Consider the following 27,396-nt stretch of genomic DNA (forward strand, 5'->3'; position numbering starts at 1 on the left):
AAAAAAAAAAAAAAAAAAAAAAAAAAGAAAAGAAAAGAAAAAGAAAACTGTCATTTACCATAGAATGGATCCATCGGTTCCTAAAGCTTATTTAACTGTGCTGTCTGCCCAGCTGCTCCCCTCTCCCTGTGCTACGCAGACATCAGGTATTTTAAAAGCAATTCCCAGCTCAAATCTTTTATTTAGATGATAAATATGCTCAGTGTTTGCTGTTGATTTTCATTGAGTGATCCTATGTTATTCCTGTTTTCTTAAGTGTTTTTTAACTATTGCCCCCTTATGATTTAACAGCTCATTCCACTTGAGGTTTCTGCCTACATCCAGCAGTTGCTCCACACCAATATGACAAAAAATGAAAACTGTGTAAAACTCCAGGCCGCTTCATCTCCTTTTAAAAACAAATAAATGCATAAAAACATGCCGAGAAGCCAACTTCCCCCTCTCCTATACCTCTATCCAGACAGCAACCCGTGCTGGCCAGAGACAGATTTGCATAAGGAAAATATAATTAATCACTATTTTTACTCTGAATTGGCGAGCAATACTCACACCTTCCTCAAACAAGATTCAGTGCTTAATTATCATAAATGATGTTGAAAGTACTTCTTCCATGTCTGTATTAGCTACGTCTGCATTATAGCCAGTACCATTTTAGCCAGCATTCATATTTATTCATGATACAATTTCCTAATAAAGGTAAAAGCTGAAGTGTGCAGCTATTATAACCTTATGTTGATGGTTCTCCAGGAAGAGTCCATTTGAAACTCTGCCAGATTTCAGAATGAACCGAGCAGAGTGATGTCTACAGACACCATACAGATTTGCAGGGGATGCCTTTTCCCGGATTCCTGGATCCTTTGATCTTACATGAGCTGAAGCAGCATTGCCATAAGCTGTCCTGCTGCTACACACTCACTGAGACTCCAAAAAACCCCATTCCTACAAAAAGTTCTAATGAATTTTACTTTCATGAAGATCTTCTGATGCCATAACTGAAAATATCATGCATTCTAAGACAGAAATCTTTCATTTCTAACTGAGCAAGGTTGGTTGTTTTTTTTTTCTGTCTGGTTGGTAGGTTTTGTTTGGTTGCTTCTTTCTTTAATAAAAGAAATATTATATTGTTTTCTGTGCCAACAAAAAAAGAGGCCAAAGAAGGAAAAAAAAAAACAGAAAATTTGCAGTCAATCTAAATAAGTAATGGGTACAAAATAAAAAATAAAAACTCAAAAAGCTCACAGAATAAAGGAAGATGAATTTTGTGTTTGTGGTTTCATTCCATTTCTTTAGAGTGGTGAGTGGAATGAGATACACACAGCTAAGAGAAACCTGAAATGTTCTAAGTGCTTGGTTGATCCTCATCCAGCTGGCACGGTTTTCTGCCACCTGACCACGACTCACCTAGATAAATTATCCATACTGATAAGTTTGTGTGCTATGGGATCTATAGTATCTCTTCCATGATAATGAACCTCCATTTGTCTAGTTATGATTTTGATCAATACTAACAGCTGTAATTTTATATACATGTTTGTCAGGTATGCTTAGAATGTTGGCTTTGAGCTTTACGTTCAGCTTTCCATTTTGTTTCCATGCACAAATGCTTAATAATTAATAATCAATTATCTTCACATGCTACACCAACACTCCCAAATGCACCAGCAGCCCTCAGCACCTGCCTATAAGGAAGAGCAGCTCCCAGCTACGCTTTCCTAGAAAACTAGCTGTCCAGTTTATGGGAATTTACAGCCCTAAATAAGTTTTCCTAGTAATATGAGTTGTAGAATGACTCTAAAAAGGAAGGGAGCTAATGCTCTTTGGGCAATTTCTTTTTTTCTGTGTACAGAGACCTGCAAGGTTTACATTGCTCCTGCACAATAGAAAGACACAAGAAGAATAAACAAACCCAAGAGGTGTTTTGGCCTGTCCATGTACTGCCAGATCCAAGTTTACACAGCTCAGGCAGCAAACAGTACATTTTATTTCCCCTTGATCTACTCAACCACTCGGTTACATTCAAGTTGCATTTGCAAGGCTTTACAAAATCATTTAGACTTCTCAGGCAGATTTAGAGATTTCAGGCACAAAAAGAACAATTACAGTCATCCAGTCTGGCTTTCTATATAAAATTCATGACAAGAACATTCCCCAAATTTTTGCTGACCAAGTGCTTAAGAGCCAAACTGGATCCTACATTAATCCACATTTTAGATGCCCTCAAGGCTTTTTTCAAACCATCATTCTCACAGACATATCATATTCAGCAACATGCACTTCCTCTTCATCTAATTAAGGTCTTATTTAATAAATTTTTTTTTCTCAGGCATCCAATAAGTATTTTTATTTATAAATTTATCTGATTAATGACAAATGTCTAACCTCAGCGTTAATTGCTTTTGAAGCAGTCAATAGCCTTAGGAAACCCAAACCAAAAATAAACAGACAGCCCAACAGTGCAGAAATGTCATAATCTAACATTAACTAGAACAGAACTCCTCCTCAAAGGAAGTCATGCTTTTCTACCCAAATGCTAGTTCCTCTGTTTGTACTTCTAACCATTTACAGGATCACATGTCAGATTGGAATTTGCAGGCAGGATGATAAAACCAGAAGACACTGGAGATGCTTGAGAGACTGAAAACGAACGATGATTGGAATTATGGCAGTTTGACCACTATCCATGGTAAGTGGATATGTAGTCCACTGTACAAAACAGAAAACAAAATGCTTTCTAAGAGTATGTAGAAGCCTGCCCGTAGCAGATAGCAGGAAACAAGAATGTGAAACTTTAATACTGGGACAGTCTTCAGAAAAGAAAAGGAACTGAGATGGACATCCTCAACTCCTTCCCTTTCAGTGGAATGAATCTTCATAATGACTTTACCATGCTGTAAAACCTTGGCCAGATGAAACATCCTCCCCACCACAGCACTTAGCATCAGTGCATCTTGGTGATAAGCACTGTGTAGTTTTGCCCTGTCGCTGACCTCTGGTTAAATTTCATTTGAGTTACAAAAGTTGTTCAGTTTTTTGTTTGTTTGTGTGTTTTTTAAATTCAGGTCTCCCACAAAAGCTTCAAAAAAAAATAATCCAGTTTTGAAAAAATAATTCCTACATTTGTTGGAAAATACCTACATCCTCAGGTGCCAAGCACGAAATTTTGCAAACACTCCAAAGTTCTCTTTTATTTAAGCAGTTTGTTGTACACTGCTGTTAAAACTACCCAGGTTTTGATTTTTCAGACATAATATTTCTTGAAAACTATCAACAGGAAACATTTTAAGTTTTAAAAATGGAAAGAAAAAAATTCTTTAAAAATATTCCCCATTAACTGCCTGTGATTGACAGCAAAAGTACCACTGTTATTATTGCGATACCACTATAATTTAGGTTTAAGAAGCCAAGAATAATCCCACCTGTGAAAATCAACTTTTAATCACATTTCTCTATTTCTTCATAATATATTGCAACATTCCGTTAAGCACGCTAAGATTTCCCCTACAGTTTCTCATAACTGCAGGCCAATTGAGCAAAATTAAACTGCTCTGAGGATTATCCAGATAAGATATTCAGTGGGTAAAGAAAACAGCAGTGCCAATGGAAGGGAGGAACATGCAGTTGCTAAGCTCTTGACTACTAAAGACAACACCAAAGCATTGGTCAATGACCGGGTAACCCTCTGAAGCACATTTGTTGGACCACCTTTGTCAAGCAGCTGGGCTTTAGCAGACATATGAGTGGGCACTGAAGTTGGAGTTTCATTCCAGCTTTTCAAAAGGGTTTCATTAAAACAGATAGGATTTAAGTAAACGAATTCATCCCAAAGGACATCTGGACATCTGTTAGTACCGAAGTAAATTTCTGTTTAGCTAAATCCTGAGGCTTTATCTATCAGATGGATAATCTTCAGCATTTATATTCACTCACCGTTCCCATTCCCCGTCATTTGGCACCTGCCAATCTTGTCTATATTTTCTGGAAAGAACCCTGACTATCTAAAGAGATGGGACTATGAAAGAGAGTAATGGCCCGAATCCCTGAAGGCATCTAACCTTTTAAAGCCACTAAAAGTGTCAGAACATCCTGAAGTTTTTAAATGTGAGCAGATCCTTGAGAGGTGACTTGGATCGAGGCTGGAGTACCTACTGCAGAAGCCGCTCACCTCTCCCAGCCTGATTTATTGGTCAGGGAAGCATCAAATCATATTATATAATATTATGTATATATAATGTATATCAAAGAACTGTCTGGAAGATATCTAAAAACCCATAATCCTTGTTAGTAAAACATTTCTCCACTTAGATGCCACTTACTACATTCAAGACGAGGCTAAAGCATGTAATAATATGTCATTTACCCACATCTCATTCCTCCTTTCTACAATGACTGTGTTTAAGGTCATCATTTCCATCGAAAACGATCCTCAAGTTACTTAATTGAATAAAAGTAATTCAGGTCCGGCAATTGTTAATAAATTTGAAGTCCTACAATTTGCTTAATCTTTGGAATCATCAGGAGGCTAAGAAGTCACTTGCCTTTATCTCTGATGTTATTAAAGATGGAAACATCTGAGCTTTGCAATATTAGTTTGCTGCATTAATGCATGGTCATTTTCATGTTCCAGAAGTGGGAAAATGTTTCAAGGTTGGCATTCAGGAACAGAAACAGGGACAGTTTTTAGATGAAGACAAGATTTACTAAACATACCCATACCATTCTAACAGAACCCATCTTATGTCCCAGAGCGCTTGCTTTCATACTCCTATGGACTTTTCAGAGGGTTTTTTTTTATTCTTTGTTCCAACAAAGGAGAAGAAGAGGAAGGCTGGAGAGGATGGCAAGAACTTTTTAAATACAAGAACTTGATCGATTAACACAGTGCTCCAGAGAAAAACTTGAAAAGGTGGAGAGGAGCAAGTAAGAGTGGGACCTTCTGATTGCAAGTGCAAAGCCTTTGAGTCATCTGTGCACTCCAAACAAAACTTCCGTGCAATTACATTATCAGTCTCAGAGTCTACTCTGCTTCCTCAAAGTCTGAATTAATCTGCAGATTTTCTTTCCGATGACTTAAATATATATATATATATATATTAATGTAATTGAATGAAGTCATTTATCAACTGCAGAATAAACATCTCACCAAGACTTCTTATTGCAATCTGAATAATCTTCCCTTCTTTGTCTAGTTCTGCTCGCTTTATTTCTAAGCTCAGTCTAAAATTGAGTTTCCTTTATAGGAGCTACTACTTTGGGAAGTTTATGAAGGGTTAATACAATATTGCTACATGTGTTAATACTCTCATAATTGGCAGCTGCTGTCTTACATATGATTTATAATGATGCTTTAACCATCTCTAACACCTACAAACCATGCATGCAATTGCTATTAAGCATTTGTTAGCCCTGCATAAATTACATTCAACTATAGTCTTAATATGAAATACGATCAGTTTCCCTCTAAAGGTGTAATTTTCATTCTACATTCCTCTTCTATACACAGCACATGGAAACTGCTTAAGCACAGTAAAGTGCTTTTGTGTAGCAAGGAGAAAACTTACAACACTATCAATCTGAAGAAGTGCAAATTCCAAGAAACAACTCAAAGACAAGAACAGAGGGGGTTGGGAAAGCTGGAGATAAGGAAAGAGGCTTCTTGGTAATCTCTCTGTGGTTTCCCTAATGCTAAGTAGAGACAAAGGAAATATCACATGCTTATTTTTTGTCCTCTTTTTATATCTAAAAAGCGCTAAATTAGAGGGTATCAATATATATATTTTTCTCCACCCAGCAGCATCACAATTAGCTAGCCACAAAATAAACTTCCATATTGTCTACCAACGTTCTTCATTTCAGAAAATAAGAGCACAGAAGCCCATTTCATCTCCAAAAGCTGGTGAAGAGGTCAACGAAACCACTTACAGTACTTTCAGTTGTGATGATGCTTTTGCAACACATGCATTTGTCACATAGACTCTGAAGGAGGATGGCCAACTAATTTCCATACTCAGCATCACAATACCACTAGTGAACCCTAGCTGGAATTGAGGCAGTCTGGACTGAAACCAGTGGCCTCCTATGAAAGGCTGTGTCAATGCAATTCCCAAGCACTACTGAGGCAGAGAGAAATTTAATTAAAATAACACGAATAGGAGAGTATTCCAGCTGGACAATTATTCGACACAGAACTGACTATGCACTTCATTAACAGATTGTTATCGGGACAAGTCATGTCCACATTAATGGGAATTGTGGCTTTAAGCAAATTTCTTCCCAGCTCTTTGCTGATTCAATGTGAAGAAGTGCTCTTATCCATCAGAGACTTCTGGAACTATCCACTGCTTGAAGGGAACCCCATTCCACATTTTGAACCCAAGAAGATAACAGGATGGAGGATCATGGATTCATCACGCCTCCAGATATACAAAGCATTTCAGATACTGTAAAACATTTATGTTTCCCAGCGCAGAGAATGAAGGGAAAGTTCTGTTCATGCTCTAAGTACGGAATATCATTGCACAAAGCCTGCTCATATAAGATCTTGCACAGACATTTGGGATCTTGTTGTCTTCCTGTAATGCCACAAGCTTTATTCTCTTCTGTCCCAACTACACCACTACCCCAGCAGACACTCGTTCAAATTACTTAACATTATCCCCAATGGAAGTTACTAACACTCCCAATTCGCCTGTCTGGATTTCATGTAAATATCTTCAAATAGCTTCTCTTAAAATGAGCTTGCAAATTCTAGAGGCTAAAAATGTGTACAAATTCTCTGTGTTCTGGCACATTTTGAATGAGACAGATGTGTTCACATTTGAAGCACAGTAGGTGCACAGATGAAAAGGAGTCTGTGGATGTAAATGGGTGTATGTATTTCACAAACTAGACTGCGCATCAGATTTTGCTTAACATGCTTTGTACAATGCCACTGAAATGAGGATGACTGCAGACATCTGTATAAAGTTAATTAGCAAGCCTTTCAAAACACGGCTCCTTTGGAGATACTTTCCAAGCAAAAACAGTAATTATGGGGGCACAATTTAATGATTTCTAAGACATCTATATTGAATTTTGAAATGTATCTGAAAATGAGTGCCATTTAAGAAATTGGACAATGCCTTCCTGAATTATTTTAGGAGAGTGTCCTGGAAAACAGTTTTGGGGTGGCCACAGTAGTCAGTGCAGGAGTACAGAGACAGACAGAGAGGGGATGTGCATACAGCTCAGTTCTTTAAAGTCATCCACTCTTTGGTACTTGAGCGACACGATGCACTCAATCCAATCCAAATCTGCTTCTGCCGTTTCTGACCCACAAAGATTCTTGAATCTTCTAGATTCTGGTGCTATGAAAAGTTGTCACAGTCCACTAAGATAACACCTGGTCTCTCTGAGGACAGAGGTATGCTAGCACAGTTAAACTGATTTAAACAGGCAAACAAAAAGCAAGCGCGTCTTTTACTCATGGCTTTGTAACTAGTAAAACTTTCCCAGAACATACCAATAACAGCATACAAGGAACCACCACGCTTTGTTTTCCTGCTTATACAGCAGTTAGCATAATGGGCCAGCATCATATCATTGCCCCATTAATGCATTTCAACTCATGGTGGGCATTTTTGTGACAGTAAATCTTCTGTACAGAGACATGTGAACCAGACAGTGATAACCATCAAATCACAGGATTAAATGCTATGAACTCAGGGTAGTTTTTAGGGAAATTAGAGTGTGTTTCACTACATCATCTTGGACACAATCACCTTACTTTTGTTAACATCCAGAGGAATGATTTGGTGATAAGGTTTACTTCAAGTCAATTTATCTTTGCTGCATTCACTTTGCTTCTTTTAATCTGGTCTCATTTCACAATAGGTGAAATATATATATGAATCAGAGATCAAGTTCTGCAATTAAAGCTAGGATATATCTTTGTTTCAAGGGCTACTGAATTCAGACCTTGGGTTTTTCTTTTCCCCTCTCTCCCCATTGCTAGTAAACTATGAATAAATTAGCAATTAGAGCGTAATGGCTGGAGCAAGTTCATTAATATACTGCCATCCTGTGCAGAGGTAAAACTTCTGACATTGAGACTCTAATGTCCTGTGAATTATTGATGGAAAAGTATACATTCAAGTTCTCATCCTTAACTCTTTGTATGCTAAGCATTTAATTGTCAACAATTCATGACCACTGCCAGTTGGCTGGTACTTTAAAACATTGCTCAATAAAACTATTTCTGAATTAGAATAATAGAATCATAGAATCACCAAGGTTGGAAAAGACCTAAAAGCTCATCCAGTCCAACCGTTCACCTATCACCAATAGCTCCCACTAAACCATGTCCCTCAACACAACATCCAGCCTTTCCTTGAACACCTCCAGAGTTGGTGACTCCACCACCTCCCTGGGCAGTCCATTCCAGTGCCTGACCACCCTTTCTGAAAAGTAATACTTCCTGATGTCCAGCCTGAATCTCCCCTGCCGTAGCTTGAAGCCATTCCCTCTGGTCCTATCAGTAATGAATTCCTGAATGTTCTTCTAACTTGGTCCCAGATTGTCATAAAAGCACTTTCTATTTTTGTGCACTAAATACAATTAGCAAAACCATTTACTTAGTTGTATGTGTGGTGCCATACTCACTGCTGAGAAAGTAGACGACTTACCAGCTAAACAAAAGTACAGTGACAGGGGCAATAAGCACAGGAAATGCCATCATGGGATGGTTGCTCACAGATTTTGTGGAACCTCCACTATCGCAAATACAGATGGCTGGACACAGCTGAAGTAGCCTGATCTATATGAATTGCTTTGAACAGAAGAGGTTAAAATACTGACAACCAGAGGTCCCTTCCCACATCCATTGCTCTGTGAAAGGAAACTGAGCAACTGTAAGGCTGAATCAGATACATACCTTAGTGCTTGCATATAATTCTACCACGCATCAGTCCGCTTTTTCAGCAAGGAAGTAACTCACTCTGTAAATCAAGATCAGAATTCTTCATAAGACGCTCTCACGTGAAAGGACAGGATTTCCAACATGCAGTACCCAAAGCTGGAACCTGAAACGTAAACAGAAAGCTCTCAGCACTCAGTAAGCTTCATTCTTCAAATGACAATAGGTGAATAAATTACAGCTGAATTCTTCACAAACAATGCACGGTTAATTAACTCTCAGTTAAGTGAAAAATTCCAAATGATTTTAATTGAGTATTTTATTGGATCTTTATTCAAGTGTACTCAAAACACAAAGTCTCCCCCAAATAGGACTTTTTCTGATCAGCTTTGATTCCACTTGACATACACAATCTGGAACACCAAAAACATTAATCCTTGCTATGGTTTTCATTTGTTTTGGAATGCAGAAAGCTTTCTTAAACTGCCTCCCTCACTGCCCTTTTTATGTTCTTCATGGGGAGATTTCAATCCAGTGAGAAGATTCATGGCTTAGATGCCTACTATAGGGACCTGAACCAACTATAAACCCCATAGGCATTAGCACCAGGTTGTTTTCTCACTAAGTTGAACAGAAGAAAAAGACTGGCCTCCACCTAACTGTACACTGAAATTTTGTGTAGGCCTTAGGAGTACATTCACACTGCAGACAGTTTATGGAACTGTCCTTAGAACATAAGAAAGAGGCATGCTACTAAGGAAAATTTGCAGAAGACCAATTTCCACCCCAGTGAAGGCATCCATTAACTTTCTCCCACAGCTGCACTCCTGAGTACCAACCATAGTATGAAACCTGTTTCTTCTAAGCCTTTGGAGTCTGACCAAAGGTAATTTACTTTCTCATTCATCGATTATGGCAGGAAAGGCTGAGAACGGCAGCCTGTAGCTGTCCTCTTCTGAAAATCTTTGTGGAAGCCAGTGGGATCCAGCAGCTGCTGGTGGTCATTTTTCCTGCATCATTAGCTTCCCTTCCCCTCTCATACAGCAGAGCGGAATGACAGCTGAAGGGTTCTGTGGCATGAAAACTTTCTGATCTCCTTCTCTTTCTACCTACTGATACCACCACGGCAGGTGTAACTGCTGATCAAAGTTAACAAGCATGTGGCACTAACATCACTAATTTGCTTGCATTCACAGCAATTACGGGTGTCCTACTGGAAATTATCCTGGCTGTGGAAGAACCGTGCTATTCATTTTGTTCACTGACTCCAGGCACAGCCTTGAGACTTCAGCTCAATGCAAAGCTGCACTGAGGGTATGAAAGCACACCAGCTGCAGAGAACATTATTATTTATCTGATTTAAGTATAGTATTATTTCTTGCTTGCATTGCAGTAGCATTTAGAAGTCACCGTCATGGGCAAGGGGACAAGTTGCTCTGCAGAAAGATTAACAGATAATGTTGTTCAAGGAGCTGATAACGTAAACAAACCAAAAAGAGGAAATGTAAACACACAGTTTTGTTCCTATCACATAAAAGTAGGAAACAAATGATCAGAAACACGGTAAGATTTTTTAAAAAATCATCTGTTTATACATTTTGCAAGAGAGTGAAATAAGAGAAGAATTGTGGGAAAAAGAAGGAAACAATCTTCCAAAAAAATAGAAATCCCCATCAGAACTCAGGGATTCATCGAAGAAAATACCATTCAGCAGGTTGTGGAAACGTATCTTTTATGTCCTTTCTTATTTAACACACTAACTAGTGAAATTTATCGCCACAGGATCTCATTAACCTATGAATCAAGATTAAAAATAATCACGAAACTTTACAGTGATTACCAATGTCTTCAAATTAAGAAGGAATAAGTATTTTGAAAAAGGAGCAAAATCTTTTTATGTACATCCATTTTTTATTAATGTATGCTTGGGGGATTATTTCCTCGTGGCGAGGAGCATCGTTTACCTACTGCAGTGCTCAATTCATCTTGTCTTGAAAGAGCTGCTCCTACAGAAGAAGATACAGAAGCAACTGGACATTTGTGTTAGCCATAAGGAAAACACTACTTGACACCCTTTCAGAGCATTATGTTAAAGAGGCACCAAATTCCAGCATCAATAAACTTCCACTTGGACTGCTCTACCCGAAGCTAACTAAGTAGCCTGGATAATAGCCTGGACAGCCCTGGCAATCTGCTCTGGCTGTCCCTGCTTCAGCCTTGACATAAACAGCCTAACACGTTATGTAAGAGAAAGACTTAATGAAACAGTCCATAGAACATCCCGTGTTGAAAGGGACCCATAAGGATCATGGAGTCCAACTTGGTTTTGAACTTATATACGATTTGAAGTCCTACAGTGTCTGATGTTTACAGAACAGAACTTAAAATAAAATTGATCGCTGATTTACAAAACCACTATTCTGAAGTTCTGAATGCTCCCATCACACGCAGAATGCATCTGGAGGCAGCTCAGGCCATGTTCTAGCATATATTATATTGGAGTAAATCCGGAGCAGCTCAGGATAATCCCACTGTCTTTAAAAAAACAAAAAGCCATGGAAAAACTCACTCTGTTTTGAAATAGCTCTGCTTATTGCCCTGCAGGCTTTGCAGTATTTCTCACCATGCTAACGGCACAGGCACGAAGCCAGGCTTGTTCTCCACGTGCCATGATGGTTCTCTGGCTGTGCCATCATAACCCATGCCACCATAGCAGCAAATGCTGCATCACAACCAGGATCATTTTTCAGGAGCCTGCGGTTATTAACCATTATGAGTTTCTTTTATTATTGTGCCTTCTGGTAAAGCCTACTTAGAGAACTGTAACTGTATGAAACAAATAAAAGGGTATGTGCTATATACCTGTAGCTCACAGCAAGATCCCCTATTGATTCAACCCTACCAATTTTTACTTATTTTAGGCAATTTGGGGTTTGGACAGCTGCTTGGATACAGGTCCCATTTAAAACATCAGTGTCTGCTGGTAGGCTTTCACTATGTGATAGGTTTTACCACCTTTGCTATTCTGTCAGAAGAAATCCAAATCATTTACAAAGCTAATGAGTACAGAAAAATTGAGATAAGGACATTTGAAAAGTAAAGCGTATTAGCAAAAAAAAAAAGTCTTAAAAGTACCACTAACACACACCCCCCCTTTATCTAGATGGTTGTCAAAGGAAATGCTGTTTTTCAAAAATGGTGAGTAATTGTCTGTACGTTTTCATCCTGCAGGACTTTGATTGCACTGAACCACAAAGCTTTGCTTGTAGAGAAATGTATTGTGGTTGAAAAATACTGTCCCTTTAGCATTCTGCTGTGTGTACTCATTTTGAGTAGAAGCAGCAATCACACAGTCTAAGATTGTCACTGATGAACCCTGAAATAACCATTTAGTAGAAACCACAAGCAAAAGCAAAACTAAAGGTCATTTATTTAATTCTGAAATTTACCTCACTCCTTGCTTTGTACTAAATATGCTGTAAGAATGAAAATTAATTGAAGTGAGCGCACATCCTGCCAATTAGGAAAGTGAAAAAATCCCGCCACCTTTTATTTGCTTCTAACCTTTCTTATTTTCATGACAATGCCTGCATTTTCTCTCTCTAAAACACAAACAAGTCAATGTAAGCATGGCTGCAAGGCTAAGATGATTATGGGATAATTTGTTTGCAAGACCAAACAAAATCAATTGCAATTGTTTAGGAACCAAGCACATTAAATGGTGGTGAAAAGATATTTTCTGGACTCTTTCAACACTTTTTTTTGGTTGTTGTTGTTGTTTAAATCCCAACAATAATAAAGGATAGACTGACAAAAACCCTCAGGAAATGTTTCAGAAATATGCACGCTACTCTGTCCACAGTGATAAAGCAAGGAGTAACTTCAGAGTCATAATGTGCCTCTCAGGTAAACCTGGTAACTGTCATCTTTGGGAATTGAATTGTGAGGTTTTGAATGGAACACTTCACAGCCAGACAAGACAACCTCTTGTTAATGATCCAAAAAGCCCAAATTCTTTGTCTGCATTCATAACAAACATCCTCCACTGATTGAGTGCACATGAAGTGGTGCTATGCGTGTCCCAGCTGGATGCTCACTAGCAGAACCAGATCAGCTTGAGTACTTTGTAACATATTTACATTCTGAAGTGATGCACAAAAAAAACTCACTTTGCCCTCAAGTTTGTAATGCAAACACTTACACTGCTTGTGGAGGTGGTCTAAGGAATGTGGAGACATGGCAGCTTTGAGGGACATGGTCAGTAAGCATGATGGGGATGGGTTGGGGTTGGACTTGGAGATCTTAGAGGTCTTTTCCAACCTTAATGATTCTATGAAGGACCTGTCAGCCAAGGAGACACAGGAAGCCTCAAGAAGACAAGACCCAGCGTAATTACACCCATGTGCCTGAGAACCCAATGGAAAGGAGAGGACAACAGAGACAGGTCTTCGTGCTGCCCAAAAACAAGACAAAAGGGAATGGGCACAAACTGAAATAAAGCAAAAGGTGCTTAAAAATAAGGAGAAGATTTTTTATCTTGATGATGCTCAAACATTGCAAAGATTGTGACTCTAGGAGAAGGATTAGACCTACTGAAGGTGATCTACACGCAATAGAAGTTATTTATAAAACGAAGGAACTTCAATGTGCTTGAGGGGGGGGGGGGGGAAGGGTTTCCAAGTAATGTGTCTTGGTTTAATTATTTACAGCGATGCTTGATGGTCTCATTACTGGGTCATACATGACCTCTGGGCAGTGTCTTCATCCTTCCAGATTAATAAATTATTGTGACACAAATAACTTTGGCAATTATTTCTTCTTTAGAGACAGAGAGATATGTACTTTTTGCTCAGGAAAAGGTCAATTTTGGCACACACAAATGTCCTTTAAAAACAGACAGTATCTTCATACTCAAGAGACCAATTATTCATTATTAATTCATTTTTTTAATCTTAGTTTCTGTTTTATAAGACTCACACAAGCTGTAAGGGGTTATCTCTATCAAGGTCCTTTGTACAAAAAGCCTGAGAGTATTTTAACACATCGGCAAAACTGTCAAACTGTTGTGAAGTATATACGTTGTTAGGAAGTACCCATTTTTAAGGCTGTGACTCTTATTCTAACTTAATAAATTAACATCTTCCATTATTTATCTCCAGAACTCCCTCACAACATGGAATTACCCACTCTCCAAGAGCAACCAGGCAACAGAGTATCTGTTTTCTGGAAATAAAAAGTTTCTGCAGGAAAAAAAACACCACCCAGATCTCAAATTGAGAAAAGTCAAAGCATTACAGAGATTGAATTTAGCATTCTTTTAGAACAGAAACACTGAACTATATTATAAACATATGTAACCACCACAGGAATTAAATGCTTATCAAATAGCACGAGGCGGGTTCCTACTTGAACCTCCGACAATAGAGCAGAAGATTCCATTACTGTCTCCTGAAATTAATCAAAATTGAGTGTTCAGTCATTTTCCCTGATGTTAAGACTAAATTTCAAATTGAGATGTTTTCACCCAATGATTTTCAGCTGACACAAACGCTGCCTCTCAGCAAAGGAAATGATGTTCTTGGCCATGCCCTCCTAACACCCTGAGATGCTGCATTATGTAGGCGTGGGGAACACTCATCAGAGGGCTGACAGAGAGGGACACTGTATTATTTTCACAGTGTAATTTCAGCATCTGATCATCCCCTTTTGCATCTCTGGCTTTCCCTCTCAGAATCAAAGTGCAGTTGGAAGTTTTCACATTCAGTGGTGACAGGTTCCTTCACCCTGGGAATACAACATTATGAGCCTGCCTCATCTGTTCCCTGCAGTACTGAACCAAAGAATGTCCTGGCTTGGAAGGGACCCACAGGGACCATTTAGACCAACCCCTGGCTCCAGACAGGACCACCCAAACCCTATGTTTGCAAGCAGTGTCCCAACACTCCCTGAACTCTGGCATGTTGGCCATGATCTCTGCCCTGTTCCATGCTCATCACCCCACGGTGAATTTCTTCGTGTCCTTTTTCACGCAGGGCAAAAATCTTGCTCCATCAAGTAAAAGTGCTCAAGAGAATTCTAAGAAAAGCATTCAGAGAAGGGAAACTAGCTGCATTTCCCAGCAGCTGGGGAAACTATATTCGAAGGACAGAAGTTGAAGCAAACCTTTTTAGGTGGAACATTAGGAAAAACTTCTCCAAGAGAGTGGACAGACACTGGAATGGACCACCCAGAGAGATGATGGAATCACCACCCCACAGGTGTTCAAGAAACATTTATATGTTGTACTGAGGGGCATAGTTTAGTGGGCAATATTGGTAATAGGTTGATAGTTGGAACACATGGTCATGGAGATCTTTTCCAACCTTGGTAATTCTATGATTCTATGTTTCTAAGTCAGGGGGAGAAAAAAAGCTTGCTTCCTGAGGTATTTCTTGTGATTAGACTCTGATTTGTTGAGGAGGCAAGTGATGGGTGCTACCGTGTGACAATCGACATCACTTTGGGAACATTTGAAAGCCCCTTCCTCCAGAGCTGCTTGCTTTGTAGAAGAGCAGAAGAGAGTGCTCAGGAGTGTTTACTGGCGGAAGATCTAGCCTGTGACTAAACAGCTCCAGCTAAGTATGGGAAAACTGGGGAATGATACCATCGTGTTCTGTGGAAAACAGGATGCAGATTGGCATCCCTGCTCTTATCTGCTGGCAAGGCCTGGAAGGTGGGAACAAAGGAGTTTCCGTTGAGATCCCAGAGCTAGAAGCTGCTACTCCATGGAGAGCTGACTGAACCACTTTGGATTTGAGCTGTCACTCCAAAGACAGCTGACCACTTTGAAAGCATTGAAAAGGGGCCATCATCACCATGGTTGTCGTTATCATTGTCATCAACAGAACAACAATGCCTGACGACCCACTACTACTGAAGATCAAAGACTGAACTGTGAACCTCGCTAGATCCATGGTGGTGACGATCTCCCTCTTGCTTCCTATGAAGACTCCTTGCTTCTTCTTTGCTTCTTCTTTTCTATCTTTTCTATTGCCCTCCATCCCTTCCCCATTACCATAATTCATAATAGTGTCCGTCCTCCCCTTCCCCCTTTCCCTAATTAAGATTTGTAATAAACTGGTCGGACCAACATTTGAACCACTGTTTCTTAATCTCACGCTGGGTATATAGATAATAAAAGAACCTCCTCTCCCTCCTATAAATTGGAGTGAGAAATTCACCTACCACTAATACCTGTTAAAACCTCATTCATTGCTTTTAGTGCCTATTCCTGCAGTTGTTTGTCAATCTAAAGAAGCCCATCAATTAGAGTTAAATTCTCACATAATTTAAGATTACGCTCAGCAAGAAATGCCTTGAGGGGAAAAAAAGCAAGACTCTGCTACAAGAAATTATGTGATCCATAACTCTTTGAGTCAACACTCAATTGTGATTATGAATGTCTTAAAGATGCTGACCTACACTAGTTTGGGAGGAAAAAAACAACAACAACAACAAAACAGAGCACTATTACCAGTAAAACGCAGCAAATAAAGCACGGGAAAAGAGACAGCAAAAACATCACTGAGCAGGTAGAGTGGGATGAACCCAGAAATGTGGTTTCTATTTCTGTCTGCACTCTGACAAGTTACCTCCCCTACCTGTTCTCACCTGTCTTTCCACTGGGGCAAAGCTTTTCTCTTGCAACTAGTTACATATGCTGTGCATCTAAGATAATGCAAAGTACCTCTCAAGAGGAAAGTCCCTATTGAAAAGAATGGCACAAGTCACCTGTGATGTTTTCTGGCCTCTATTAAGACTGGTTTATCGAAGACATCCTTTGAATTTCAGGCTAAGCACCAACATTAGCATGCTGAGAAATGTCTAACAACTTTTCTCGCTTCTGCTTGTTTGGTAAGAACATGTTCCTTAGGGAATATAGCACAGAATAACACAGGAATCCATGCAGGCTCTTCTGGGGTGAATAGCATTTAGCAAGTTAGTAAGGTTTTCTCACATCTATAAAAATATACTTTGACCCATTTTGAAATAATTCTGAAACAGCTGCTTTGATCTCTTATTTAAACATAGATTACAGTTGTCCAAAAACCTGCAATGCTTAAGGAAATATCTTTTGTTAACAAGTTTATTTACCTGAGAGATTGGACAAGTTCCCTCAAGACTGTGTTCGATCTTACAGGTTTTTATTAAAATCCTAGGTATGTAAAACCTTGTTTTTATGCTCATCATCTAGTAAAAGCTCTTAAATAGCTCCTAAGGGACTGCTTGGTCCATCCTACGCATCATACTGTACATTCGCCAGAAATTGCTCCAGGAATTCCCTTTTCTTCTCCCCTTTTAGTAACAGTGGGAGTGTTGGGTTCTTTACATGGGTGGCCAAAATAGATGCCAACATGGCAACTAAAATAAGCCAGTTGTCAAAATTAGGTATTGTATTAATGATGAATAAAACAGGGTGAAAGTGTACAAGAAAATGCAAAGACTTAGAAGCACCAAAGCCTTTTTCCTCCCCTTTCAAGACTAATAAAAAGCTGATCCCAAACACAGGACCTTGGTTGGAGTCCATTGGAGTCCCTTCTCTGCTTGGTTTGCACAAGGTAAGCGTGGGCATCAAAGCAACAGGCATTTCCAGGCTTTCCTTGCTCCAGATATCCCATGAAGTTGTTAAAGAAACAGCACATATCTTGTATCAGAATTGTGGAGCAAAGTGGAGTTTAACCTAAGGGACGGCTGTTGGATGAGACAGGAAAATCCCTGGATTTGGAGTACCATCTGTGGAGCTTTGGGGAACTGAAATATCCACTGTAATGTCCTTCGTTACCTCCAAATCATGTGTTTTTGTGAAATTTGCTTCTGCTCTTTCATTTTCCTGACAGCAATGATGAAAAGTTTGTTTCAGACTTTCAACCTCACAATCTCAGATCAATCCCTCAGAACTCCAAGGCTATGACTTGCATCCCTTCAGATACATTTCCATTAAAATGCAGTAACCTGAAGGATTAATAACACATAGAGCTCATCTACCAGCTATATCATCCTAATGTATACCAGAGATAGAGATCTGAAGAAAATGGATATCTGGATTCCAACTTCATCAAAGATTAGCGGTACTTGCCAAACGGAGTCCCTGCTTATTCCTGGCTTAGTTATATTAAAGAGAGATGTATGCATTTGAAATATGCTTTTTATTTGAAAAGATACTGTAAAAACATACCTGAGTTCATCTCCTCGTTACTGCCACTGACATAAAACTTTGTCAAAAGGGACATCCTGCATGGGCAACTTTGAGCCACCTCTCAGGGAAGTGAGCACGTTACAATAATCAGATCGCACTGTAATTTACTCGACATACATTGCCTGCCTCCCTGTAGGTTTCAAACCTATAATAATGGACCACTTGTGTGCAGAGAAATAGGATGTTTGTCAAAAGGTTCTGCATATTGCTTTCATTTAGTCCTCAATTCAGCAAAGCATTTAAAGCAAGCTTACCTTTAACATATGGTTAAACCCCACTGAAGCCATTCATACATGCTTAAGTGCTTTACTGAAGAGGACTGGAAGTAAGCACATTCAAAAGCAGAAATATGAGTTATATGTTGAATGGGCCATCTTTCTACAATAATGCAGAATTATTCAGTCTGCTGTTATAACTGCAGTGAATTCCTTTTTGCACCATCACATAGAAGAAATCTGATTAAAAAAAAAAAGAAAAAAAGAAAAAGAGAAAGAAAAAACAACCGACCCAAAACAGTCCAACAATCAAACAATTATTTTCTAGAGCTCTGGGAAGCCTCTGCTCATTGGTAAAATATAAATGCATTATAAGAGACCACACGTGGCCACATTTCCCTCCTGTTTTATCCAACTGCTGCCTTGTAAGTTTTCTTCATGTGTAGTTGCCCCACATGCAGAAAAACAGAGCAGAGAAATACTTGAGCCCCATCAGTTGCCAGAACTCAAGGTAACGGAGTCATGCTCAGCACAACACTGTCTGGATTAATCAGCTTTGCTCAGAGGCTGAGCTAACTAGCCTGTGCACTGCCATATTGCACACTTTACAGCTTTTAGATGAATCAAGCTGCTCCAACCTGTTCTCCACCCTGTGGGCACAACCTAGAATGTGTGTCCCCCAGCAGAGTTAAAAGCTAGCATGTTAAGAAAACTGTATGAGGGATTCACATAGTGACCTTTGCAGCACTAACAGGACAATGATTACTACATTCCAATCTGTAGGGATAAACGAGAACAAAATGTCCTTGCAGTAAGGAATGCAGAGGATAATAACAGCATTGATTCTAGCAGGAAATATTAATTCAGGACATTTAAATTTCGGCCATTTTTAGCACACCCTCTTCTCTCTCACCCTCACCTCTGCTATCTCCCTGACTGTGTTGCTTAGCCTGGGTGTTCTTTGGAAATCTCAGTGCTGCTTTGCTGGACAGATGAAAGCTTCATTTACATGCCTGTAGCAGCTGTACTGGAATTAATATTGGTCTCATTATCTTAGCTTAGGATGTACAAGCCACTGGTTTTGCGGTGCATACTGATGTAATAAAGAGGGGAAGAAGGAAAAGAGATCTGGCTATTTTCATTACAAATGGTTTTGTAAGATAAAGCAAAACGTGGAGGAAATCTTAGAAAGGAGAGAGTTAATCTGAAGTAATACTGGGAAAGCTAATAGCTCCTAATGAAATTCATTAAAAATAAGATCTGTTGAAGTACGCAGCCTATGCCACAGCAGTTTTAATTAAAAGGCAGAAGAAAAGTGAAACCATTTATTCAAATCACCCCACTTAAAAGGTATGGCCCGCTTCTGAAATATTCAATATTTCCAACATCTATAGTATGGGCATTATCAACTCCAAGACTTAAAAATTCAAGAGACTATCAAAGAGAAGATTTATCTGTTTCCACTATTTAATGAGACTGTAGGGTTCATTTAGGTCACCTTTTTCAAGCATTCCCCAAAAATTACATAGGAAAAAAAAATCACCGTCTTGGGAGGAGGAAGTTTTAATAAACATCAAGTAGCTTGCACACTATGAAAATTATCAAGTATCGTGGCTCTGTTCCATGACCTGAGGTGTCTACTACTGAAGGAGTAAAGGGAATGGGATGTTTCAGTGGGCTTCAGTAGTAAAGCCATAACTCTGCACTCCTTCACAAATCATCTACAGTTATCACTGTCACAGCAACATGCTCTCCAACAAAGGTCCTTGCAAATGGAGATAAATCAACATTTGCTTCACTTGTATCTATGCTTTATGCAGAGAAACATCTCAAAAAAAATCCCACTACAAAGGAAGACACAACTTAAAATGAATTGGATTTTCCTCACTAATTATGCCATCTTCTGAGATCAACTGGTATAAAAATGAGGTCTGATTCACAGCCTGTTCAAGTCAATCTCCTCATTGATTTCGATGGATCTAGACCAATCCTATCAGTATGCTGTGAATCATCTAACAAAAAAGGATTTAAAGCTGACTACACAATGAAGAAATATACCAATTGTTTAATGATTGATGAGGGAAACGTCAGATAAATTATCTGCCAAATTAAACTAGTCCATCTGTTACAGGATTTTGCATGTAATAACAGAAAGAAATTAATTATACCTAGTCCATATACAGAAACATTTTAAGCCATGAAACTCAGCTCATTTCATAATCAAGTCCAGCATCATTATCTTCATTATCGAAGTACAAAACTGAAGCATTAGTGGAAAGCCAGTCAGAGCTCTTAAGTGTATAAGTAACAGTGATCTTCAGAAGATATAAACCCTGTATATCGAAGATGAACCCATTTCAGAAAAATGGTCACTCATGAATTTACAGATGAAGGAGCCCAAAAAGATTCCTCCTGCTGCTGCTTGCTGTTGGATTAAACCACGAGCAAACATGAACTCTGAAGTACTCCAACTTAATATTAGGAGTCCTCAAGTTTTCTTCTCTTGCTAACAATTTAGTCCCTATTTGCCAGCATCATGCTGTAACACACACACAGATACTTGTGTACTAACAGTGCTGCTAAAAGGGGAAAAAACCCACCCTGTAAAACCGAGAACATGCCCGTAAATATCTGTAGGCACCATCTGCCACTGAGCTCTTTTCATAAATCCATCTGCTGTTAATTTTTCTCTTCCCCAGACCTGTCTGGTCAAGTCAGATGCACACAGAATCCAAAGGCTGAAAAGGTCAAATGACAGCATTTGCTCTCTTTTGGTGAGGTACTTCTCTCATTCCTGTTTGGAAAGCAAAGATCACCACTCTTAAAAATCTGGATCAGATGTGGAAGCATGAAATGATAAGAGGCCCCTTTATTCATAATTGAAATTAAATATCTGCAATAAGCACGCTGCCAGCACTGCTGCAATAGTAGATCCAAATAGATTTGGCTTGGGTTTGTGTATTCAGTCTATTCGGGTAAGAAAGAGATGGGGAAAGACATCGGGTGAAAACAAGGAGAAGAGTAAGGAAGGAAGTGAGGGAGAGAAAAATATACGACTGTCTGGTGCTGACATATTGAATCCAAGACATGTAGCACCACTGACAAAAAGCTGCTTTTGTCAACTTAGTTCTCATCATCTGGGGAATGCATGCAGCAAAGCCAATGGAAAGAGTGTTGTTGGCATTTGCTGTAGTTCTACATCGAGAATCTGCGGATACAGGTTTGCAGAAATAACTGCATAAACATCAATGTCTCTCTGCTCCCTTCAAATCCTGAATGTTGCAGCTCACAGATATTATCCCTGCTACTTTCCCTGTTACCTCCACACACAATTCAGGAACACAGAAAGTGAACAATGACAAATTAAAGAAAGTTTAGATTTTTCATCTGATTACATCAGCCTTATTCCTATGCCAGTGAGACTTGAATGAGAAATGCACAGGAATTCTATGGCAGTAAAATAATCTTAAGCATCTCCCTTTCTCTGGTAAGAATTCAGCATCTTTCTTGCCATTTTCAGGTGAGAAAACTGAGGCACGTGGAAATAAGGTGCCCTTCCAACACACTTGTCCACACAGGTAGCATCCAGAAGAGCGGTAACCTCAGATCAGAATGATGGCCAATGCATAATTAAAAGCAATAAAGTAGAGGGACAGCAAGAATCACCCTGGGCAGGACAAGCAGCGTTCCTCTCTACAGCATGTGTAGCAGTGTTCAAGTCTCACTGCCATACTGAAGAACCCCCAAGGAAGTGTGCAGGTTCTGCACTGTTTGATCTACCAGCTATGATCAATGCTGACAAAGCTGTGAAAAATGGTTCTAAAAAATGTAAGTTACATAAGATAATTTCCCATTAAGGTAGCATGGCCTGATTTCAGTTATGGAAATAAATCAGTCATAAAAAAAAAAAAAAAAAAAGTTATTTTGAAATAATTTCTGGCACAGTTTAGCAATGTATAGAGCTAAAAATTTACCAAGATGCAATGATTTTAAATAGTTTGAAATAGCCCTTTCAGAATTGCTATAAATTTACATTTCAGTACACTGAATTTCAGCAGTTGCCAGCATTAGGTATGGTACAATGTTTAAGAGTGAAGAAGTGGTGGATTGAGTACAAGCTCTGCTGAATTTTCATAGCAGTGCCTGTAGAGTAGACCAGTACAGCCCTTTTCTTTATGAACTAATCCTGTTGCTAGTAATAGGATTAGCATCAAGAACAGATGCAGAGTAATTCATAGTGTGTTTTATCCAGATACAAAACTGTGCACAACAGTTACTTCAACAGTAACAGAAAAGACAAATTGATGCCTGTTATCTCAAGGATAATGAAATCATGCATCCTTCCAGGGTGCATTCTAGGCTCAGTACATGAGTACACAAGACAGAATGCTTGTATGGGGACAAAGTAGGTGCAGCCATTGTTGCACTACAATGGTAGGTGGCAGAAGACTAAAATATTTCATAGAACATGCTTCTTTCCTGAAAGAGTGCCTTGTTAATGTATTTTTTGACTGTTAGTGGAAATAATACCTTTGCTATTGACTATCTTAAGGCTCCTTTTTTTAAAAAAAAAAAAAAGGCTTTCCTATTACAGTACATACAACTATAATACCTATACATCTAGCTCGCTTGCAGTCTGCTCTCTGAAATTTCTCCTGTCTTGTTTTTTTGAGAAATGGTTGGCCAGTAGACTTCCATCATGTATTTCAAAGAAACGGAAACCACAAATCACAATTTCAGAATTTTCCACTTTTACCTGCTATGCAGTGCCACAACTCAAGAGAATTTCTGAGCTTTTGCCTTAAGCTTTGACTGTCGATGCCCCTGCTTCGTGATCAATCAAATAATTCAAATAATTAGTTTGTTATCCCCAGGTCCTTTCTGGATGCTACTACCAATGTCAGGAATCAACAGGAGAAAAAGTCTACATATCCCTCCTCTGGAGTTCTAGATGAAAAATGATGACAAATTTAAGAACATTAACAGTTGATTTTACTGTGCAACATGTTCACTAACAAAAACAATAAAAAGAGAGATTTAGCTGGAAAAGGTATTGCTTTTGGATAAGCCACACTGTAATGTAAAACATCTTTTCAATTTTGTTGTAAACTAGGTACAATGTACAGAAAGAAACCATCGCTTTGGTTCTTTAATTTAATCTTTCATTTCACACCACAATGCCTTAGTAGGGTGAGCCAGCCACGCAGACCATCAATAAATGGAAAATGAGGTCAAATGATCTCTTAGGGAATCTGAGTTCATACACAAACCTCATGGACTGGAATCACAATATCAAGTTGTTATCAACATTTTTGCCAATGAACTAATAAATAACTCTTGGTATTTCCAGCATACTTCTCACTGAACAAGCTCTGTGACACATTCAATGCATTTTAATTAATTAAGTCTTCCATAGGCAGAGAATTACAAATACTTTATGACGTAAAACAGATTGACCATCACTAATTACATTAGAGAACCTCAGAGAGAACCAATTTGAAGTCCAAGTCCGTGGCTGTAAGGACAGTATATAAAAGGACCTGCATTTTGAAGGACTCAAAATTTAAATGCAAAAAGTAGAAAAATGAAAAAATAATAACACACTGTTCTTATTTTCAGATGACAAATGGATCTGCAAAGATAAAAGGCAAGACAGGAGAACAACATTTTAATAAATGCTTACCATTTCTGAAAAATCAGACCAGGTATTTCAGGCTTTCTGGGTAAGCTTTTGTTTTTCCATCTCTTATACCTAAGTGCTATACTAGAAGCCAGGCAGTCTGCCTATCACCAACTCTTCCATAGTGATAGATAATGACTTATCAACATCACTTTCCAGACCAGCTTCAAAGATGAATGCCTCTTTGTTTCAGGCCTTTCAGTAGTGTGAAACTGTTCACAGGTAGCACCCACAAAAAAGGAATGACGCACTTCAACTTATCACATGAAACGAGGAATGGCACAACGCACAATAGAAAGTTGGTATTCATAAAAACATTAGTGATACCTGGTCATTCAGCTCCATTTTTATTACATATTCTTGGCATATATCCCTTTTTAAAATTCTGAGCATTTTGCTTAATATTATAAGCTTTGGGAGAAGTTGGCTTCTTCTGCACTGAGATTCTTTGATTCAAAGATCTATTTTATTCTCTGGAGGGATGCCACACGTGTTCATTTTTCAGTTATTAATTTTTGCTAACAGTTCAATCTCTGCAAGATCAAAGATAGCTTTTCTATTTAGGTCAGCCATATTTTTTCCCAAAATGAACCAAATGAAAGTTTATGCACAGCACTATTAAAAAAAAAAAAAGTCTTCAAGACATTTGCATGCTCTGCAAGAAAAGAAAAGCAAGTTGAAAGATCTGTGTTATAACATTTGTACATTTGTTCCAATAAGACTCATCCAAATAAGGAAAACCCAAAAGCTAAATGTACACAAGTTCACAGGTCTTATCTTGAATCTCTTTCACTCTGTTCATAAAATCTAGTGTCAGCCTTGACTTGTCTTCTTATCAAGGAGAAAACATTATGCGATAATCCTCACCCGAGGTCAACTTCATACCTTTACTCACAGAACTTTCTGAATCCTCTTCTCAAAAAGCCCCTAGAATCACACTGAGTGATGAATATCTCAGGCAATCTCACAACTCCACTTTTGTTTAATACCAACAACATTATCCCCCAGTGAGAGAGCTATCCTGACTTCGCATCAAAAAACAGCGAAGTCAGTCCTCTAGAACTGGTTCATCTGCAAGTGCAAGGATTTGGTTTTGCCTTAATTCCAACTACTTCACACATAGAAACATAGAATCTCCTGGGTTGGAAGAAACCCCAAGGATCATCAAGTTCCAATCCCCCACCACAGGCAGGGCCACCAACTTCCACATTTAATACCAGACCAGGTTGCTCAGGGCTCCATCCAACCTGACTTTGAACAACTCTAGGGATGGGGCATCCACAGCCTCTCTGGGCAGTCTGTTCCAGCACCTTCCCACTCTCCCTGTGAAGAACTTTGCCCTAACATGTAATCTAAACCTTCTCTCTCTGAGCTTAAAACCATTCCCCTTTGTCCTATCATTATCTACCCTTGTAAAAAGTTGATTCCTCTCCAGTTTATTATCCCCTTTTAAATACTGGAAGGAATACATATAAGGCTGAGCAATCTTGCCCTTGGTAATACTCACGACATGCAGATTGCTAACAGGAAAATCAATGTTATTTTGGCAGCTAAACAGTTTGTGGCATCCATAAGTCAGAACTTTGCATAACAAAGCCATTGGGGATGAAGCTCCATAAATTCAACAACACCTTTGTACTTCACTTGTCTACTGCCTGAGCTGAGCACTCACTCACTGTTTTCCCTTTGCCTGCTGTACCACTAATACAAAAAAAAAAAAAAAAAAAAAAAAACAAACAAAAAAAAACCCACACCAAAAAACAACAACAAGAGTGCAGTGGAATGAAAATACCTCTTAGGAGTAGAGTATTTCCAATGGAAAATGCAGCCTTTGTCAATGCATAGTAAACTCAACTTTCAACCGCAGTTTTCTTTATTTGGGAGGAGGGGGTGGGAGGAGGAGCAGTAAATAAACTAATTCATCACATGAGTGTTACACCTTTCTAACGCTGTTATACTATCAAACTATTATGTCGTAAAATTAAAGGGGGTTTCTACATTACACACTTTTAAGGCAAAATCAGGCACGCGTTTTTCCAGTAGTTTTACTCCCTGCATGCATACAATTAAAAAGAAAAAGGAAGACAAATGCTATTTAATCCTGTACTTCATAACAAACCAGTAGAGAATACAACGGTCTCATCTTCGGGGTGCAGCACTACCTAAAATTTTCTAGGCACGCTTTTCTTCTGGCAACATAAACCTTAAAAAGAGCAGCAGAAGTGAGAGTTGGCATAGCACAGAAAGCAATTTAGTAGATTATCATAGCGCTAAATTGTACCTCCAGAAAAGCATATGTGGACGTTCCAAAAATAATCTGACAGTTTATCAAAAGTGGCAGCCACTGCCCTGGGTCATCAGCATAATGGCTAGGAAGATATAAACCATATATCACTGATAGAAGTGGATGGTCAGATTGGAAGGAGATGGGGGCAGGGAGAAAGAGAAAAAGAGGGACAGAATAATTAGCATGCCAAGCTGACGATGACCGGGTTGGTGTGGCTATAGAATACTAATGCAGCTCGTATACAAGGAGGATCAATTTGAAGTGTTGTTCCCCTTAAAGCCTTACTAAGGAGTAAGGCTGCGTCAACATACCTGTCACCAAATACTTCATTATAGCATATAAGAGCATATGCAGGAAGGTGGGCCTTTTTCTTCCCTCCTATTATCCTCCTGCACTCCAACCATCTATTCTCTTCCCCATCTCTTTCTTTACTGAGCAAAAACAGATTTTTTTTCCCCTGCTTTGTAGTACTTCAATTAAATACAATTCTCTCTTTTGTCATTACAGGAGGGAAATGGTAATAGAGTTAACTACATTAGAAAAGGAAGATTTTTATTGATTTATTTATTTTTTATAAACATCAACAACCAAGTGATTATGCTTAGTAAACAGTACTACAGAAATGCTCTTAGGAGTAGAAAAGAATCCAGACATAATGAAAATATTTAATCTCCAACCCCAGATGATAACATCAGAGTCATTACTTACACTAAGCTTGAGATAAGGCAAAGTGCTCTAAATACCACAGGTTCATGTTCAAACAGAGTTTAGAAGTTTTCTTCCCCTCCCTTCTGGTGGAGGAGGGTTCTGAGAGCTGCCACAAAAATCTGTGCCTGGCACACTGCTCATCAAGCAGTTATAAAAAAATCCTGAGCCAGTACTGGGCATCATGAAGGCTGTGTTTGTGCTTTATATATATATATATATATATATATATATATATATACGTACATACAAAAAAAGCACAAGCACCAGTTGACTTGCCCAAGGCAACAATCTCTGCAGGAAAGCCAGAAACCTCTGCCAGCTTTCCTGTATCTTTTTCCATTGCCACAAGGCCCCTCTCCTTGCAAAGCCAAATGTAGTTAT

At 38.8% G+C, this 27,396-nt stretch overlaps 1 protein-coding gene across 15 annotated transcripts in view; it reads right to left on the reverse strand.

Moving 5' to 3' along the window:
• LRRTM4 (leucine rich repeat transmembrane neuronal 4) overlaps positions 1-27,396 on the reverse strand; it is a 419,106-nt gene that overhangs the window by 202,853 nt on the left and 188,857 nt on the right. For all 15 annotated transcript variants that reach the window (XM_042886905.1, XM_042886904.1, XM_042886903.1 and 12 more), the window contains one exon: positions 8,909-9,056. The gene's annotated coding sequence lies outside the window, so the exon portion shown is untranslated. The remainder of the gene's footprint in view (positions 1-8,908; positions 9,057-27,396) is intronic.

This window comes from Lagopus leucura, unplaced genomic scaffold (assembly GCF_019238085.1).
Source record: "Lagopus leucura isolate 7727_CA_CO unplaced genomic scaffold, USGS_WTPT01 Super-Scaffold_100065, whole genome shotgun sequence".
Lineage (NCBI taxonomy): Eukaryota > Metazoa > Chordata > Aves > Galliformes > Phasianidae > Lagopus > Lagopus leucura.